This window comes from Eschscholzia californica, unplaced genomic scaffold, assembly GCF_041429995.1.
Source record: "Eschscholzia californica isolate CP2 unplaced genomic scaffold, dmEscCali1.0.p SCAF_1, whole genome shotgun sequence".
NCBI classification, from domain to species: Eukaryota; Viridiplantae; Streptophyta; class Magnoliopsida; order Ranunculales; family Papaveraceae; genus Eschscholzia; species Eschscholzia californica.
Window position 1 is genome coordinate 21,019,252 of NW_028238198.1, and position 20,241 is coordinate 21,039,492.

Below are 20,241 nucleotides of genomic sequence, written 5' to 3' on the forward strand. Positions count from 1 at the left end.
GCCCTATGGGCCGTGCTATGTCCGGACCTTGTCCGAGCCCTTTTTGGGCTTGGGCCGGGACTTGTCTAGGACTTGTCCCGGGCTTTTTCGAGGCTTTTCGGACCACGAAAAGGGACCATCATTCGAGTGGGAGTTTTTGCCAAAAATTATTTTCCGATTCCAACCAAATAATTCCAAAATCAATCCGGGCCATCCAAGAGCCCAAAACGGATTTCTCTTTAAATTGATTTATGAAATCATTAAGAATCGAACCAATATTTTTTCCGAAATTGACCCGGGCTTTCTCGAGCCCAAAACGGAGTTTTTCTAAAAGATGATTTTAATCATAAAACATAAAACCGGAAAGCACCATTAGTTGAATTCTTCGAATTTAGACTTAAGGTCCGCAATGTGACATGTGATGTCAACAAAAGTATCTCCCAAGATAATCATGCATATATAATTCTTAGCCTTGATATATTATATGATTGCATGTGATGTGAATGCGGGAAACTAGTATGGCCATAGATTTATTTCCTTATTCTTGTTTTAAGCACGGATGGGTGCATGCTTTGTAATTAATTTTAATTTCAAGTTTATACGATCTGCGAATCGTTAGAGTCTTGTAATTAGAGTTTAGGGTCTATGAGTCCATTGAAGAAACTCGAGGATGAAATCCAAAGGCGAGTGGGAGAAATCAATGGAGGTTCAAAGATGGCGATCCAAGACGAACCAAAAGGCGAAACAAGAAGAAAACCAAGGGAGATTAGATCTTCTAGGTTAGGGGCCATACTAGGATCCATGTCTGCTTGATTTACTTTCTCGCGCGCATTTACTTACTTATTTACGCTTTATGTCGTGGATGTTAGTTAGGCTAAATAGTTCACTATAACAAACGCCAGACTAGCGTAAAAGTCCCCAAAAGAAATCTTGAGTAATCGCCTATCCAGATTAAGACACTCGTTGCGCCCTTGTTCGAGGAAGGTGGGTCGGCCTTCGCAGAGTACCTCCTTTACCTTGGGACAATGCGGGTAGGCCTATAGAAGAGGCCTACACGTCTAAATGGTTCTACTCAACGAGATCAGCAAGAGAGTCTTGGATACTCGAGGCAAAAGGATAGATTAGTCATTCATTAATGAAATCTATCAACCAAGAGTCATAAGGTATGATCAGTGAAGTAGTTCACTCACCCGAAACGACGGAGTCAAAGGGTAGGGCCTTCGTCCGCTTTACTTCGAAGAACTGGGGTCTTGGAATCACTTATTCAATCGGGGACGATTTTTATTGAATAATGTGGGAAAACTAATGTTTTTCAAAAACGATAACGAGTTTTAAAACTTTGCCATTTCTTTTATGTAGTTCAAAGATGACAAAAGATATTTTCAACTTCCGCTCACTTCTCGACAAGGAGAAGCTGAATGAGCACAACTTCCTTGACTGGGAAAGGAACCTAGGAATAGTTCTCAGGATGGAAGGAAAGCAACATGTACTAGAAACTCCAATTCCTGTATTGGATGATAATTCGACTAAAGAAGAGATAGATGAAGAAAGGAGTGTGCGGAAAAAGGCAGAGCCCGTAACTTGCTTAATGCTAGCAACCATGGAACCGACTCTGCAAGAGCAGTTCATAGACATGGATGCTTACTCCATGATGCGACAAATTCGGGAAATGTTCCAGAAACAGTCGAGATTGGAGAGGTTTGAAACCTCTAAAGCAATTATGGACATGCGCCTTGAAAAGGGAAAACCAGTTGGGCCTCATGTTCGCCAAATGATCAGGCTCATAGGCAAGCTGGCTAAACTAGGTTTCCCATATAGCCAACAAACGGCTACCGACACTATCCTTCACTCCCTCCATAGTGGTTTTAATCAGTTTAAGATGAACTACAACATGAATGGATGGGATAAAACGTTGGAGGAACTTCATTCTATGCTTCTAACAGCCGAAAAGGACGTCGCTATAGTGGAGACTAAGAAGGACGTTCTTATGGTACAAAAGGACAAAGGGTTCAAGAAAGGTGGAAAACAGAAGAAGAAAACCGCGTCAAAAGGTCCTCCTCCTGACACCGACACCAAATGTCCTCCTCCTGACACCGTCAAAAGGTCCTCCTCCTGACACCGAATTGCCAAACCTAAAGACAAAGGTCCTCCTCCTGACACCAAATGTTTTTACTGTGATGGCAAGGGCCACTGGAAAAGAAACTGCCCTAAGTTCTTGGAGGACAAAAAGAATGGAACAGTAGCTTCCAATTCAGGTATAAACAGTTAACTTATCAAATACTGAAAATTCCCAAACCTTGGTATATGATACCTAAAATTTCCCTTTCATTGTGAATGTACAGGCGCAGCTGGGAACTGAGTATTTGGCTAAGGAAGACAAGATCCAAGAGGGAGCAGAAGCCTCGACTGCTAAGGATGCTGAAAGGGATCGAAGTCTACTTTAGGCACTATTCTAGATTAATCGTTTTCTAGTTTTTTAACATCATCTCTGTACTAAGTATTATGGAGAATCAATAAAGAATTTTATTTCTAAATTGAGATGTTAATAAGTGCTAAGTTTAACAAACTATACCAAAAGATTCTAAACTTGGTCAAAAACCTATAAGATAGGTTCATCCCAATCGAAAGGGATGAGGACAACAAGTCCACTATAACCAAAACATGAATCAAACTGACAAGAAAGAAAGCCTTGAGTCAAAAACAGAGATTGATCTTCAAACGTACTTCTAACCTATCCATATTTGGAGTGTCCAAAAGGATTAAGATGAAGAACACGAATCAATCTATCCTCCAAAATCCATTTAGTCTAGACATAGCTTCTCACAAAACTACCAAAATTCCGTCTAACAGCTAAGCTTGTAAAAGCATTACAAAACTAGCTAATATCTGACGCAATTTCTTTTAAAAAGAAATTTGGGCTTCTTCCATAACTAATCAAGAGAACAAAGTGTTTGTTGCTCATGATAGTATTCTTCTAATAATTAGCACACCTAGTAGTCTGGGAGAAAACACTAATTATTAAAAGAATAAGTGGGAGAAAAGTACAAGTCGATTTAATTCGATCATGAGAAAAATCATGGAGGGTCATGAAGAACAATCATGAAACTTGTACAAGTCGATTAAAATCGACCAAGAGCAACAAACTGCGACTCCTTGGAAAAGGAAAGGTTAAAGATATGATCTTATAAACCCACCGCACAAAAGCGAATGTCATTCGCCGGAGAACTCTCAAAACAAGTGAAAGTATCTCTAAAGGAATATCTCAAAGTAGTTGAGAAAATTCCAAATTGTTGTTCAAAAGCCCTAAAAGGTCAAATCTCAAAGACACAGAAAATAAAGGTTATTTCTGAAGAGATAAAAGACCTGCGCAGAAACGGAAACTGACTCTAGATTTTGGCTAGAAGCCAAAATCATCGTGGAATCCATATCTCGTCAAGACATGAAGCTTGATAATTTAAGTCAACAAAAGACCTAAATTGGTTTTCCAAAATAGAAAACTGAGAAGGATGGAAACATTCGTGTTTCCCGAAACGAGACAAGAAGAATAAAGATTCTTCCAATCAAGTTATGTCCACAAGCATGCTTCAGAAATCTATCGACGGATTAAAAGCACGCAAGAGTTAGAATCTTCGATTCAAAAGGCAATCAGAGAAATTTGATTCCTGGAGAATGAAGAAAATCTTGAATCACGAGTTTCAAGAAGGTAAGTGGGAGTAAACAAACCTTCCGGGTCCGTATGCAGAGTACATACAAAAGATTGAGTACGACATAAGGTGTTGTATAACAGTAACGAACTGACTCAATAAAGGACCACACACAAAAGGATAAAATGCCATTTTTGGGCATCTGAAGATCTATAAGCATAGATCAAAAGGATGATAGGATTAGAGAGACTCAGTACGCTGAGATGCTTGAGATCCGAAACAGAAAATCTAAGACTCGGAAAGTCTAAAAGAATTTCGACCCAAAAACTCATGACAGAGGGCGTTGCAAAACTCGGAGTCTAAAAGACACCGATGAGCTAGCACGCATGAGAGAGACATTTATGTTCGAAAACATAAAGTCAATCATGTTGGACATGATTAGCATTTAAACATCCGAATTCGGATTGGAAAACCGAAACACTACTTAGTACATCCTAGAAGGCTAAAGGATGAAGTAGTACAAAGTTGAACATGTCATCGTAGCAAACTTCCAGACATGGAAGGAAAGTAGGCTAAAAGTGTTTTAAGCCGGGAACTGTTGCAAATACTACACAAAGAATTAAAGGCCTTAACTCTAGTAAAGATTACTAGATATTATCAAGGTTGAAGATAGTAATCTTCAAATTAATTGATAATAAGCAAAGTTTAAAACCGACTACCACGGTAGTCAAACTAAACTGTCACCTTAGACATAGTATGAGATTCATACACAGTCTAAGGCATGAGGTATAATTTTAAACCTCGACAAGTAAAACTGAGTGGGTAAAAGGAGTTTTACGGAAGAGGCTCAGATTTACAACTCTCGTTATCAGAAATAATAAGAATTATTTCACCAGTCGTCTAAACTTGGTTTAGTGTTTAAACGACAGTCCATCGATAATAAAACGTTCCGAATAGGTTTGTCAGATACGTGATCTGATGAATGAAACCCTATTAAGTGAACTTGGAATAATTATTATCAAAAATCCCTGGTCAAGGTCATTGCATGGACAACAATGACTCACGAAGACTAGCACGGGAGTCGATGGGATAGCGCAGTTTCATGGGCTATATGAATAGTATATTCTATTCGACTACGTGGGTGTGTAAAAGGTTTATACACTGGATAACCCTCAAATGAGAAGTACATCACTCGTGATGAACGTCAATACTTCTCATAAAGACAATTGGAAAGATTCCTCAAAACATGAGTGCTCCACTCATCTTATGTAAGGAATGCCCGACTTTGGTTCCGTTAAACGCCGCGCCGTAAAAGGAGGTTATAAAGACGGATACTGGGAAGGACAGGATAGACATGAAGTTAAGTGGGAGCGCAAGAATGGATTGTGTCACCCTAATCACATTAGGTACAAAGTGTCTCAAGGCCACTTGATGAGTAGCAACTGAAAATGCGTGGCCGCGCTCAAACGGATCAAAGTTAATCGTTTGTCTTTTACAGTTGTACTCGGATATCAAGAAAGTCTGAATGACGTGACGTATCAGATGGGATACTAAATTGACACGGGAATCGAGGCATTGCACTTGTTCTAAGTCCAAGTGGGAGTCTGAAGGAGTTGAAGGAGATGTCCTTCGACCAAGGTGACAATGCGAACAATTTGTCGGATAGGATAATTGATGTGGAAGATCATCAAGTCCGATTGATTTAGGGATCGTAGAGTTGTAGCTAGAGACCAACTACGATCGTCGAATTACGAAGTAATTCGCGGCTAACTTCGATCGGATCCTACAACGGGTTACACATAAGAGTGACAAATTGATCTAGGATATGACTAGTGGGAGTGAGATATAATCATGGGAGTGTCCCATAAACATATCTCATAGGCCTAAAAAGGAATTAGGCAAAGATAGTACAAAAGGGCCAAAAACAGGGTTTTTGGGCCTAGACCGGTTCGGGTACTTCTAGGACTCGGATTGGGCTGAATTTTGGAGGGTTAGTTGCTGATATAATAAACATTATATCTGCCAATTTTCGTGGTGTTTGGGCACCTCCTCCTTAGGGAATTGAGAAAATACCAATAGTTGCTATTTTCGACTATTTCCCTAAATCTTATTCTAAAGGGTGTTTTAGGAAACCTAAAAGGAGGTGGATTCTTATTAGGGTTCTATATAAACACTCTTAGGGCAGAGAATAAGGTGTGGAATTTCTCTCTAAGCTTTCTTACTCTACCACATCAAGTAGAGAGGAGAAAGTGAGCTAATTCCCATTACTATCAATCTAGTCAAAAAGAAGGTGTTCTTCTTTTCCAACCACCATTGGTGTGCTAGCTATACAACAAGGTGGGAGATCAAATTGATTGCTCGTGTCCCAAGTAGAGGAGCTACACTTGAAGCTCTTGGTCTTCTTCAATCAATTCAACTAGTTCGAGGGAGAAGCGATTAAGGTAATCTACTATCTCCATTAGATTAATTACTAGTTTTGCATGTGATCCTGGGAATACTAGTGTAGACATTAGATGTCATATTTCCGCTATAAACACTAGTAGAAGGGTATAAATCCCTACACTAATTTCTTTTACACAACCATGAATGTTAAAACAAACACCCATAAATGTCACCACAGAATCCTAAATGTTAAAACAACCCTAACTTGAAAATTTATGAAGATTCATAAACACCCAAATGACCTTTCTGTGAGGATGCATGCTTCCGAAATTACAAACAACTATCAAAATGTATAAACATAATCTAACATTTCTTCAACACAACCCAGAATGATAAAACAAATCATTCACTTCATCAACAAAGACAGATTCTCAAAAATCAAAGACAAAGTACTAAATGTCCCCACAGAAACCTAACTTTCGGATCACAACCCTAAATGTTAAAACAAACCTAACCTACAAGCTTGATGAAGAACCATAAACACCCAAATGCTTCTGAAATAAAAAAAAACAAATACCAAAATGTTTTATCACAAACTGTAGAACAACTTAACCCTATAACTTTTTTGAAAAACAACCAAAAATATTTTCTCACAAACTCAAGATCAGACTACTGAACTTGAAATAATAAATCCTAATTCTTTGAAAACACCCCCAAATTTTCGAACACCCCTAAAACTGAACCAACAACCCTAAAATATTACCAACAAACACAGATCTGAAACAACAAACCCCAAAATTTTTCTAACAATCCAAATAATTTACCAACAACAGAGAGACGATCAAGAGTTAGAGGAAGAACAGGGACGTACCTGTGTTTGAAAGAGAGAGAAATCGAAAGAGAAGCACCAGATATGTTGAAAGAGAGCGAAATAGAGAGAGAAATGGGTAGATCCGGTTGCTTAAATAGGTTTGCTTGAGAGAGATTCGCCGGTAACGTTTCAGATGAAAGAGGCGTTAATGGTTGTGGTTGTTTCGCTTGAAAAAAAGATAGAGAGAGAGATAGAGTTGGACCGGTATGAATGAAGAGAGAGAGTTTGATCGAAATAGAGAGAGAGATAGAGATGAATCGTTTTGATGGAGGGAGATAGTGGAGAGTTTTTCAATCAGAGAGAGAGAGAGAGAGAGCGCGGAAGCCGAGAGAGAGGAGAGGCTGCATGTGGGTCGGGTCTAATCAAAGTCAGGGAGAGAAAGAGAAAGCCTGTTGTTGGCGGGAAATGAGTGAGGGATATAAGTGGTAAGCATTTCTTTTGGAGGGATAGAGAGGTAAAATCACTTTTTTGGGTTTTTTTTAGATAATATTCCCTATTGGGTTGGATTTGGTATTTGGGCTCCTTTTTTGGGCCTTAGATTTATCCTCTATAATAAAAATCAGCCAAGCTCTACTCCTTTGAGGGGAGTATTAAATTTAGTTAAAATTTCTAGTTATTACTTCAACGAATAAAAGTCATGTGTTCATATATCTTTAAAATAATTAATCACTTTTTTTGTTTCAAAATAACCATGTCACATAAGTAAATAAACTAAATTTAGAAATTTGAATTGAAGATACAAGTTCAAGATCTTTATTTACGAGAACTACGAATGAGAATCTTAATTGAGACTTGATAGTTGTTACATATGAATAATAGAGACTTTTTTCTTAATTTTGCATTGGAGACGATCTTAGGTGATATTCATGGACGAGATGAAGGTACACATTGTGGAGTTGGATCACAAATACGGATGTGTTAGCAACACTCGGCTAGGGTTTCTCGGCAGAGAAGAAGCAAAAGAGGAAAGAGGAATAAAGCTAACAATTAGGGTTTCAACTAATTGTTTTCAGAGAGTCAAACATTGAATAAGTCAAGGTTGAGTACACTGCACTTGTGTCTATAGGCACCTCCCAACAGTACCTGTATGAATAACAAAATTAGTTAGTTGAACTAGTTGGTTACTCTTATACCTAATTTCTGTTTCTCCTCTTTCTCTCTAATTGTACTTAGTATAAATAAAGTGTATTGCTAAGACAAGATTAAGATTGAATAAAATTGAAGTTTCATTTGAGAAATCTTACATGGTACCAGAGCCTGTGTTAGATCATTAGGGTTTCTCTTCTTGGAACTTGAAAAGCAACCTCCAAAATTAACATCAACATGTCACAAAATAAAAAATACAAACAAAGAAGATCAAGATTAACACAAAGTAGGATCATATCAATATCTGAGGAAAGAATCATCAAGATTATAAAGGAATAATTCAAGAAAAGGAAAAGAACAAGAACACTTACTGTTTTTTTTTTCAGACTTAACACCAACAATCATCATCATCATTCATGGCTTCCGCAAATACAAACTCAGGTACTCTTCCACCCATCTCTTCAGTCACAAATTTCATCACTGAGAAATTAGATGACACCAATTATCTCATGTGGAGAGACCAAATAGAGAATATGTTAAGTACTTATGAGTTACTAGGTTTTGTTACTGGTTCTATTGAAGAACCATCACAATTGAAATTCATTCAAGGAGTAGAACAAGTAAATCCAGAATTTCAAACATGGAGATCAAAAGAGAGTTTTGTTAGGTCTTACCTCAAAAGCACATTATCTAAATCCATTTACTATGATACATATGGATTAAAGACTGCAAAAGAGATTTGGGATTACCTTGAGATTACCAACAATGAGGGTCTTGAATCAAGAAAAGATCAATTAAGAAAGAAACTGCAAAATATCAAGAAAGGAAACAATTCTGTGGCAGAATACCTGAGGGAGTTGAAACAGACATCAGATTCCTTGATGTCAGTGAATGATAGAGTCAGTGACTCAGAGTTGGTCAGGATGCCTTTACAAGGTCTGGACTCAAACTTTGATCAGTTTATAATAGCAATTCGTGCTAACAATGAACAGCTGACATTAGCACAACTCAAGTCTAGGCTAATTCAGCATGAGCAGTGTGGCTCCATACCAAAGAACAAGATGCAGAGGCATATTATACAAGAAGAACAACTCAAAAGCTATATGAGAGAGGAAATGGAAGACCATCACCCACGTACTATAGAACTCAAGCCCTTCCCAAAAAATAAGGGTCATACTCCAATATGCCAGTAAACAATTCACAACCCAAGAATCAAAAGGCAGAAGATTTTGACTTTACCACAGTTCCTTGTGGTATATGCAAGAGATGGGGGCATTCAGCAGGAGTTTGCTTCTTTAGGTATAAACCAAACAGACCCATGAACCCTGCTGGATATCACACTGAATCACAAAGTCAAAAGGAGAATCAAGTAGTTGAAGATCCAAATACTAGAACTTATCTTTATGATGAAGAACCATTACTAGAATGCAATAATGCTGAAATTTATGAGAGAAATGAATGTGATGAAGACAACTTTCAGGAATGCTACACTGCAATCATGACAGAAAAGGAACAAGAACTAAATAATGAAGAATGTCATGCAATTGTCAGTCCTATACAAGGAAAAGACTCATCATGGCTAGCAGACACTGGAGCTAGCAGCCACATGACACATTCTGCAGAAAATTTGAAGGGTCCTCAGCCATATAGTGGGACAGAAGCAGTAATGGTTGGCTGTGGTAATTTCCTACCCATTGCCAGCACAGGCACATCCACCCTTCTGACATCCACACATGTTTTTGACTTGGGAAATGTCTTATGTGTCCCAAATCTGAAAAGAAATCTGCTGTCTATATCTAAGTTTACTAAAGATAACTCATGCTCAGTGGAGTTTATGCCTTGGGCTTACAAAATAAAGGACATCTAGTCTAAACAAACCTTAGCAGAAGGTCCAATGAAAAACAACTTGTACCCTATAGAGGCGTAGTGTCTGAGATCACAATAAAACATCACAGCAGCACATGTCACCAAGATAACTACAAGTTATGATATATGGCATGCTAGACTTGGGCACTCACATAGTGGAGCTATCAAGCAATTACATCAAGAAAATAAGATCATAGTGTCTAATATAAATGATAAACCCTTTTGCAAATCTTGTGAATTGGAAAAAAGCAAATGCTTACCTTTCACATCATCTTCTAGCACAACAAGTCATCCATTATATATGATACATTGTGATGTATGGGGACCAGCTCCTATTCAAACACCCAATGGAGTAAGATACTACATTTTGTTTCTAGATGACTACAACAAATATGCATGGATATATGCAATGAAAGTAAGGTCAGATAGCATAAAGTAATTTACCCATTTAAAAGCTACAACAGAGAATCTGATCAAAGAAAAGATTGTATACTTTTAATCAGATGGGGCACCAGAATTACAGAAAGGAGACTTTAGAACCTTCCTAGACAAACGTGGCATCACTTTCAGGAGCTCTTGTCCCTACACTCCACATCAGAATAACAAGGCAGAAAGAAAACACAGACACATCACAGAATTGGGTAATACACTTTCCTTTTATTGCTCCTTACCAAAACATCTATGGTTTGATGCCTTCAGCACTGCTGTCTTTATTATAAACAGACTTCCTACTCCAACATTTCAGGGTTTAACACCTTTTGAGATACTGTTTCATGTACCCCCTGATTACACAAATCTTAGGATCTTTGGATGTGCATGCTATCCCCATCTGGGTGAACTAAGAAAAGATAAATTTAGCCCCAAAAGTGTACAATGTGTCTTCTTAGGTTACAGTCACGAGCATAAGGGATATAGATGCTATGACCCTGTAACAAGGAGACTATATGTGTCTAGACATGTAAGTTTTGATGAAGGCCATTTCCCTTATGCCAACATCATCAACAAACAGTCTAGGTGTGATCAGACTGTGGAACCACCTATTTCATTACCTCTACCATCTATTGAAACACCTCACTCCTTTAGGCCTGAACTAGGTACACCTAGTAGTAATACTAGTCCACCAGCTAGTTCAGGGTCAGGATGCATGACTTCTCATGAGATAGGGACATCTAGTTATCATAATAGCCCACCAGCTATCACACAAGAACCATTACAACCTCACCAGTTAGAATAGGTGGTCACTAGAGGCAGAAATGGCATTGTCAAACCTAAGCAGCTTCCAGCTGACTTTGTGGCCCATTCCACTTCACCTCACACTTCCGATGTTGCCTGTCTACCTATACTTCAACTTCCCACTGAACCAACAACTTACAAACATGCAGCAAAGAGTATTGAGTGGTGTAAAGCAATGGACGATGAATTTCAAACACTACAACTCAATAAGACATGGTCTTTAGTACCTTTCAACAGTAAGATGAATCTCTTGGGATGCAAGTGGGTCTACAAATTAAAACAGAACAGTGATGGCTCTATTGAGAGGTACAAGGCAAGACTTGTTGCCAAGGGTTTCCATCAAAAGGAGGGCACAGACTACTCTGAGACTTTCAGTCCAGTAGTCAAGGTAAACACCATCAGATTAGTTCTCACAATTGCAGTTACAAAGTCATGGCACATCAGACAGCTGGATGTATCCAATGCTTCCCTTCATGGAAACTTAGAAGAGGCAGTGTATATGGTGCAGCCACCAGGTTTTGTTCAACCACAAAAGGAAAATTATGTCTGTCACTTACACAAGGCTCTTTATGGCCTTAAGCAGGCTCCTAGAGCTTGGTTTCACAAGTTTGTTACTTTTCTGGTGGAATATGGGTTTCAGGAAAGTACCACAGATCACTCAATGTTTGTCTATCATGTTAAATCAGACACAGTGGTACTTCTCTTATATGTATATGACATAATTCTCACAGGGAATTCTCAGTATCTTTTATCACAGCTTATTACTGATTTAAGCTCAATCTTTAAGATGAAAGACTTGGGAGCTCTGGCACTCTTTTTGGGCATAGAAGTTTTTCATGGAAAATCTCCAAATAGTATGCTACTTACACAAAATAAATATACCTTGGAGCTTCTTCATAGAGCAAAGTTACTGGATTCCAAACCTTCAAAGTTGCAAGTTTCCAGTAGACAGAGAGTTTCTTTCCTTGATGGTACTGCATTATCCTCTCCAACAGAATATAGAAGCTTAGTAGGAGGACTCTAATATCTGACATTGACTGGACCAGACATCTCCTTCGCAGTCAATTATGCAGCCCAGTTCATGCATAAACCATCAGAAGTTCATATGATTATTGTGAAGAAAATCTTAAGATACTTAAAAGGATCTATTGGCTCAGGTATTCGTCTTTCGGCAGGTGATATTACTACCCTGAAAGCCTACTCAGACTCATATTGGGCTGGCTGTCCAGACTCGAGGAAATCCACAGGAGGTTACTGTGTTTTCCTTGGTTCGAGTCTCATTTCATGGAGCTCAAAGAAACAAGTCACAGTAGCAAAATCTTCCACAGAAGCTGAATATAAAGCTTTATCAACAACAACCACTGAGTTAGTATAGTTATCTTACCTTCTAGAGGAACTTCACTGTTCGATGAATCGCCCATTTTTGCTCTACTGTGATAATGTCAGTCCGAAGTCTCTAGCCTCGAATCCGGTGTTCCATGCTCGCACCAAGCACATAGAAGTTGACTTTCATTATGTTTGTGATTTGGTAACCAGTGGGGTTGTTGTGGTTCATCACATCTCCACCAAAGAGCAATTAGCCGACATCTTCACCAAAGGTTTACCCTTTGATTTGTTCCATCATCTTCGCAGCAAACTGATGGAGTTTCTCCCAACTTCAACCCCATCGGTTTGAGGGGGAATGTTAGGAACATTCGGCTAGGGTTTCTCGGCAAAGAAGAAGCAAAAAAGGAAAGAGGAATAAAGCTAACAATTAGGGTTTCAACTAATTGTATTCAGAGAGTCAAACATCAGTCGAACATTGAATGAGTCAAGGTTGACTACACTGCACTTGTGTCTATAGGCACCTCCCAACAGTACCTGTATGAATAACAAAATTAGTTAGTTGAATTAGTTAGTTACTCTTATACCTAATTTCTGTTTCTCCTCTTTCTCTCTGATTGTACTTAGTATAAATAAAGTGTATTGCTAAGACAAGATTAAGATTGAATAAAATTGAAGTTTCATTTGAGAAATCTTACAGGATGCAAATTCTAGTGCAAAATCATTACATATATGGAGCGATAAATTCAGAAACTTGTATGGCAAGCCCGTTCCTCACAAGAAAAAGTATGAAGAAGATGAGTCACAGTTTCTTCATTACTGAATTATTCCTGCGAGTGACTTGAGAGGACTTCAACGACCAAATAGATACATCATCTATCGTAACTATGAGGAAGAAATCATGGTGGCTAAACAAATGTAGGAAGAGTTGTTTATGTCTTGAATATTTGGTTTCAAAACGGTTCATAATAAGATCCAAGGTTATTTCTGAAAACAAAAGCGAGCCAAATATGAATTTTGTTAGGATTTTTAACACGGTTCCTTCTCTGCTATATGGTGAACACTATTTCTTTTTTGAGAAATCGACTACGATCTACGTTAGTCGTTACAGGGTGTTGATACATCATGAAGATGTGATAAGCACGATAACTGCCTAAGTTCCACCAATAATGAAAGTGGTCTGAAGCTCAACAACATGAAAGAGACCTAAAGGTCGACACACTTATTACATTATTTATACCTTTAATGACTCAAATTCAATAATCATGGATTCCACCTCCTCTAGGAATCGAACCTGAGACCTCGAGGATTTTAGAGTTTATATCATCACTATCAAGGAGACATTTTAATTCATTAAGCAGATTATTGTGTAGGTTAAATCTGCATTTTCTTTTGTTGGTATTAAAGATGTACTACTTATTTTTTTTTATAGTTTTATTATTTCATGGAAGTCTACTCACATGTAAAGTCTTGTAATTTTAGTTCTTTCTTAGTATACATTTCAATATATTATCACTTCATAGAAAAACTAAGAGTCTCACTTTTGTTTTTTGATAAACAAAAGTCAGCCAAGATCTACCAATTAGAATTCGAAGACGACAATATACTATATATTTGAATCTTTACCATTAAATCTTTGTTAATCGTTGAAATTATAGATGTTCTTGTTTCGATAAAAAAATTGTATTATTTTTATTTGTTTTTCATACCCCCACTACAAACTTGTATCCCGATAAGACTTCAAGTAAAAATATAAAAAGAAAACCATAATTTGTCGTTATTTAAAAATCCAAATAGTTTTCCATTACCGACTTAGCTAGCACTCATTTCAACAAAAAAAAAAAAAAAAAATACTTAGCTAGCACAAAGATGAGTCAATATAGCTAAACCATATCTTTGTTTCAAAGGCTATAAATTCCTCCCTTTCATTTCTAAAACACAAGCCAACAAAAGTTCATTTCTTAAATAAAACACCATCTGACCATTTTCTTCGCATAAATTATATTCTAGCCATGTCGTCAATTGCAGCGAGTTATGCTCACCCCTACGTGTTACAAAAACGGTACAAAGAGAAGATGAAGAAGAAAGAAGAAGAGAAAAGTGATGATAATAGGAAAACAAAAGAGACTACTACAAAAGTTAGTAATAGAGAGGCAAAATTTAGTTTGGTAAGTAAAGTGCTGGAAAAGACTAAGAAGAAAATTCATCCAAGCTTTATTCCTTCACCAAGTCCTACTCAAAATGTGTAAAATGAGGTGATGGAGTTGTACAGTTATCAATGTGTTTTTTCTGTTAGTAATGATAAGGGACCAAAAATTGAAGCAGACTCTAATCAGAAATCTAATGTGTGTGACTTCTTATGGTTCGAACCCAAGTAGATAGAGTGATTGGAAGTTCCAATAATGAAAAATACATTCGATTCTTTCTGTATAGTCTGTCCAAATTTCTTGTACTCTTATATTTTATTATTTTCTATTCCTATGTGTAATTAACTTGTACATGAATGAAACACTAAACTGATTAATAGTTTATATTTGGATTCGACTATTCTTTGTTCTTTCTCACGAGTCATGGCAAAAAGGAATTTTGGGAAATGGACCAAAACTAAGTTCAGAGGGAAAATCTCAAGGGTGCCTATTGATGTTTGGGTAATAGTGGCCAATGGACTGTGTCGACCTGTTTAAAGGATCGGTCTACACTCGAGCTGCTCTTAAGAAGGAAATTAGTTTGGTAATTTGAGAGAATTAGAATGGATCCATGGAGGTAAGGCCCAAAAAGATTAGCTTGGTAAAAGTTGTTGTCTCTCTTTCCCATCTTTGAATAAAGTTGTTTATGAACCTATTACCAAGATAGATTGTGACTTACGGGGTCCATCTCCAGTTTTTTCTAATAAAAAATTTCGATGCTATGCACTATTTATTGATCATTTTACACAGTTTACATGATTATATCCACTTAAACATAGATCTGATTTTTTCAATACATCTATCGTTTTTCAAAAAATGGTAGAAAATCAATGTGACCGTAAAATAAAAGTTTTTCAATGCGATAGAGGGGGATAATTTAATTCTAAAGCTTTTACCTCCCACCTTCAAAATGTGGAATTATGCAGAATATATCGTGTCCTCATACTCCAGACAAAATGGAGTAGCGGAGCAGAAACACCGACACATAGTTGAGATGGGTCTCACCCTACTATACCATTCTTAAGTACCACTAAAGTAGTTGGTAGACGCATTCTTCACAACAACATATATCATCAACCGACTTCAAAATTCCAAATGGAAATCCCACTTTTCAGGTTATACCGTTCTAATCCAAATTATAATATGTTACAAATTTTTGGTTGTCGTTGTTTTCCTTATCTTCGCGACTATACAAAAAATAAGTTTGAACCTAAGTCTTGTCTTGTTTTCTTAGGTTATTATCCCTCTCATAAGGGTTATTGTTGCTTAAACTCTTCAACTAAAAGAATATTTACTTCAATGCATGTCGTATTTGATGAGAGCCCTCTTCACTTTTTCAAGTCTCGACATCTTCGCCAACCACTTGTCAACTTATGATGGTTGGTTACCAATAAAAATTCAAAAATATTGCCTATAACGACATCGACGTCACCTTCTATTGTCAAAGAGTCTAATAAGTCTAATAATTCTCCTTATGTATTATCTCTTACTTCAAATTTGGATAACACACCTATACCAACCAACCCATATATTGACATGGACCCTTCTGTAGAATCTACTCCACTCATAACTTCAACTAGTAACATCCAATCAATTGATACAGTTTCTTCTCCATCACTTCTCCTATATCCGCACTATCCAACTTTAATCCATCATTGAGGTCCCTTACCACATAATAATGAACATGTAGAATTATCTCGACTTACTCGTGAAAGAAGATTACCTTCATATTTGAAAGATTATGCATGTTCTCTGATGAGTATATCTAATCTAGATAATCCTAGAAAAAGTACTATATTTATTCAACCTAAGACTTCAATTCAAAAACTGAAGCTAAAAAACTTTCACGTACTGTAGGACGAACCGAACCATCAGAACCCAAAACCTTCAAAACAACTGTAAAACAACCCCTGTGGGCCAAAGCAATGCAAGAAGAACTTGCAACACTTCATGCAAACAACACATGCACTTTAGTTCCTCGACCGCCTCACCAAAATATTGTAGGTTCGAAATGGATATTCAAGAACAAATTGAAAGCTTATGGTACAATTGAAAGACATAAAGTTCGCCTTATGGCCAAGAGGTATAGCCAAATAGAAGGAGTAGATTTTGCTAAAACTTATAGTTCAATCATCAAAACACTTACTGTCCGAGTTGTTCTTAATGTTGCTCTTGTTCGTGGTTGGCCCCTTCGCCAGTTTGATGTAAAAAATGCATTCCTCCATGGACATCTTACAGAATTCGTATACATGGAACAACCTCCAGGATTTGTTGATCAATTTAAATCTAATTATGTGTGTTATCTCAACAAAGCTCTTTATGACCTTAAAAAGGCACCACGAGCATGGTTTGATCGTTTTAACTCTTATCTCTAAAATTAGGATTTTTTTTGTAGTCGCGCAGATCCTTCATTGTTTGTTTTTTATTTTAAATCTGACAATATTATCTTACTAGTTTATGTTGACGATCTTATATTAACAGGTTCTTCTGCCCTTCTGATCAATAATTTAATTCATAAATTAAACTCAGAATTTTCATTGAAAGATCTTGGTGAATTAAATTATTTTTTAGTTGTTGAAGTAACTAAATTTAATGAAGGTCTTTTCTTGTCTCAACAGAAATATGCGAATGAAATTATCTAGCACTGACATGGAAGAATGCACACTTGCCGCAAAAAATGGTCTACACTCTCCATCTATGCAACTAGTTGATGCAACAAAATATCGAAGACTTGCTGGCTCTTTTCAATGTTTAAGACTCACTCGACCAGATATCACTCATGCCGTCAATTACGTGATCCAATTTATGCATCAGCCAGCAAGACACACCTACAAGCCGTGAAAAGAATTCTTCGTTACGTTCAAGGAATTATTGATTTTGATCTACGTTAATTATCTAATTCAACTCTTGATTTATATGTCTTCTCAGATGCTGATTGGGCAGGTTGTTCATCTACGAGAAGATCAACTACATGAAATTGTCTTTACCATTTCATAAAAATTCTACATTCTTATACCATTTAATAAAATATTCCTCGAGTAATATATTTCATGATTTCATGGTAATCCTAATCACAAAACCACCTATTTTTGCCACAACTTGTTGGTGATAAGGACAAATGCCTCGTCGACAGGCGCTGACTTTTATTTGAAGACAATAATATCATATGGTTATACAGTATACTGTCTTTTTTTAGTAGTTGAATCTCTGGATCTTCTTGTCTCCATATGAAAATGTTATTACTTTCATTAGTTTTTCCCGCCCCCACTAAAACTTTGTATCCTGATAAGACTTCAAGTACCTCTAAAGTAAAAGTTAAAATATAAAAGGAAAACAATCATTTAAACTTATTAAGAATTCCAAGTAATTCTTAATAGAGAATACCAACTTAGCCCAAAGATGAGTCAATCTAGATAGGCCATATCTTTGTTTTTAATTGGCAACTTCTTCACTATAAATTCCTCCTCCCTTCAATTCATTTCTAAAACACAAGCCTAAAGTTATTTTCTTTAATAAAACATCATCTGACCAATTTCTTCCCTTCGGTTATATTCCAGCCATGTCGTCAATCGCAGCCAGTTACGCTCACCCCTACTTGTTACAAAAACGGTGCGAAGAGAAGATAAAGAAGAAAGAAGAAGAAAAAAGTGATGATAAAAAGAAAACAAAAGAAATGACTACAAGTAAAGTGTTGGAAAAGACTAAGAAGAAAATTCATCCAAGTTTTGTTCCCTCACCGAGTACTGCCCAAAATGTGTAAAATGGGACGTTGGAATTGTATAATTATTACTTATTTTGTCAGTCAGCTGTTAGATTAATGTGTTGTTATTTGTATTGGTAGTGATAGGGAACAAAAAATTGCAGGCTGACTCTAATAAGGAATCTGATGTTTGTGTTCTCCCACGATTGAAGCGAAAGTAGATACGAATTCATTGCAAGCTCTAATATGAAAAATAACATCAGATGCCTGGACTCTGACTGGAATTTCTTGCTTATATTTTACCTACTTCTATTTCTAATATGTAATTAATTTCTTTCAACAAAAAAAATAAATATGTAATTAACTTGTGCATGAATGAAACACTTTAAAGGGATTAATAGTTTATACTTTTTTTTCAGAGTGAGTTAATAGTTTATACTATGTTCCAACTATGTTATGTCTTTTCTCCCTAATCATCCCCATTAAAGTTTGGTAATTTTTTGTTTAAAGAAATAATGGTCGGTAAACCCTTTTAGGATAATGTTTTTCAAATCTAACTTTTTTCAGGAATGGACCAAAACTAGGTTCCATGGGAAATCTCAAGAAAGCCACATTTGAGTTGCTCTTTCTCATTCAGGGTTCTCTCTTCTCCTCTCCTTTTTCGAATTCTCATTCCCTCCAAACTCTGGCGAAGAGAAAGTTTTATTTTTCCAAAATCCCTTTGGAAGAGGATCAAACCCCTTCTCAGACTAAGGAGATGATCTACTCGTGAAGCTATGTTCTTCACGAACAAATTTGGTACGTTCTTGAAGAACACACCTATGTTCTTCACGAGTAAATGTTCTTGACGAGTACATGTGGTATGAGAGAGAGAGAGAGCGAGAGAGAGAGAGAGAGATGATGATGATGATTGAAACGAAAATGTTGAAGAAGAATATGAGGAGATATTTGGAGAAGACATGGCAGTGGTTGGAGGTGACGATGAACATGAAGTGGGGAGAGAGATACATGATGGTGGTGGTGACCGAAGGTAGTGGTGAAGATGAAGATCTCTTGTATATGTATTTGAAATGCATGTCATTGGGATTCCCCATCCCTAACTCCAACATCACCATTAAGCATCTTCTCTTTGCGGACGACTGCATTATCTTTGTTCAGAATTCCCTGAAAACATTCACCACCTAAAGCAGATCCTCCAGACCTTTAGTGCATCCTCAGACCAAATGATTAACTATGCTAAGTCCACCATCTTCTTCTTCAAAATCTCGCACCCGAAATTCAAAAGTTAGATCATCCATAATCTCAAAGTGAATCAATCCTCTTCCCTCGACAAATATCTGGGCACCAACCTGTTCATTGGGGTTAACAAAACCCAAGCTTTCTCCTCCCTCCTTTCTCAAATTTAGAGTAAATTTGAATATTAATGAAGGTCTTTTCTTGTCTCAACAGAAATATGTCAAAGAAATTTTGTCTAGCACTTACGTAGAAGAATGCAAACCAGTGAAGACCCACTTGCCACGAAAAATGATCTACACTCTCCATGTACGCAACTAGTTGATGCAACAGAATATCGAAGACTTGCTAGCTCTCTTCAATATTAAACACTCACCCGACCGAATATCATTTATGCCGTCAACTACGTGAGCCAGTTTATGCATGAGCCAGCAAGACAACACCAAGAAGCCGTGAAAAGAATTGTTCGTTATGTCCAAGGAACTATTGATTTTGGTCTACGTTTATTATCCAATTCAACTCTTGATTTATATGCCTTCTCATATGTTGATTGGCCATGTTGTCCATCCACGAGAAGATCAACTACAGGATATTGTCTTCACCACTTCATAAAAAATTCTATGTTCTTATACCATTTCACAAAATATTCTTAGGGTAATATATTTCATGATTTCATGGTAATCCTAATCACTAAACCACCTATTTTGTCACAACGTGTTGGTGATGAGGACAAATGCC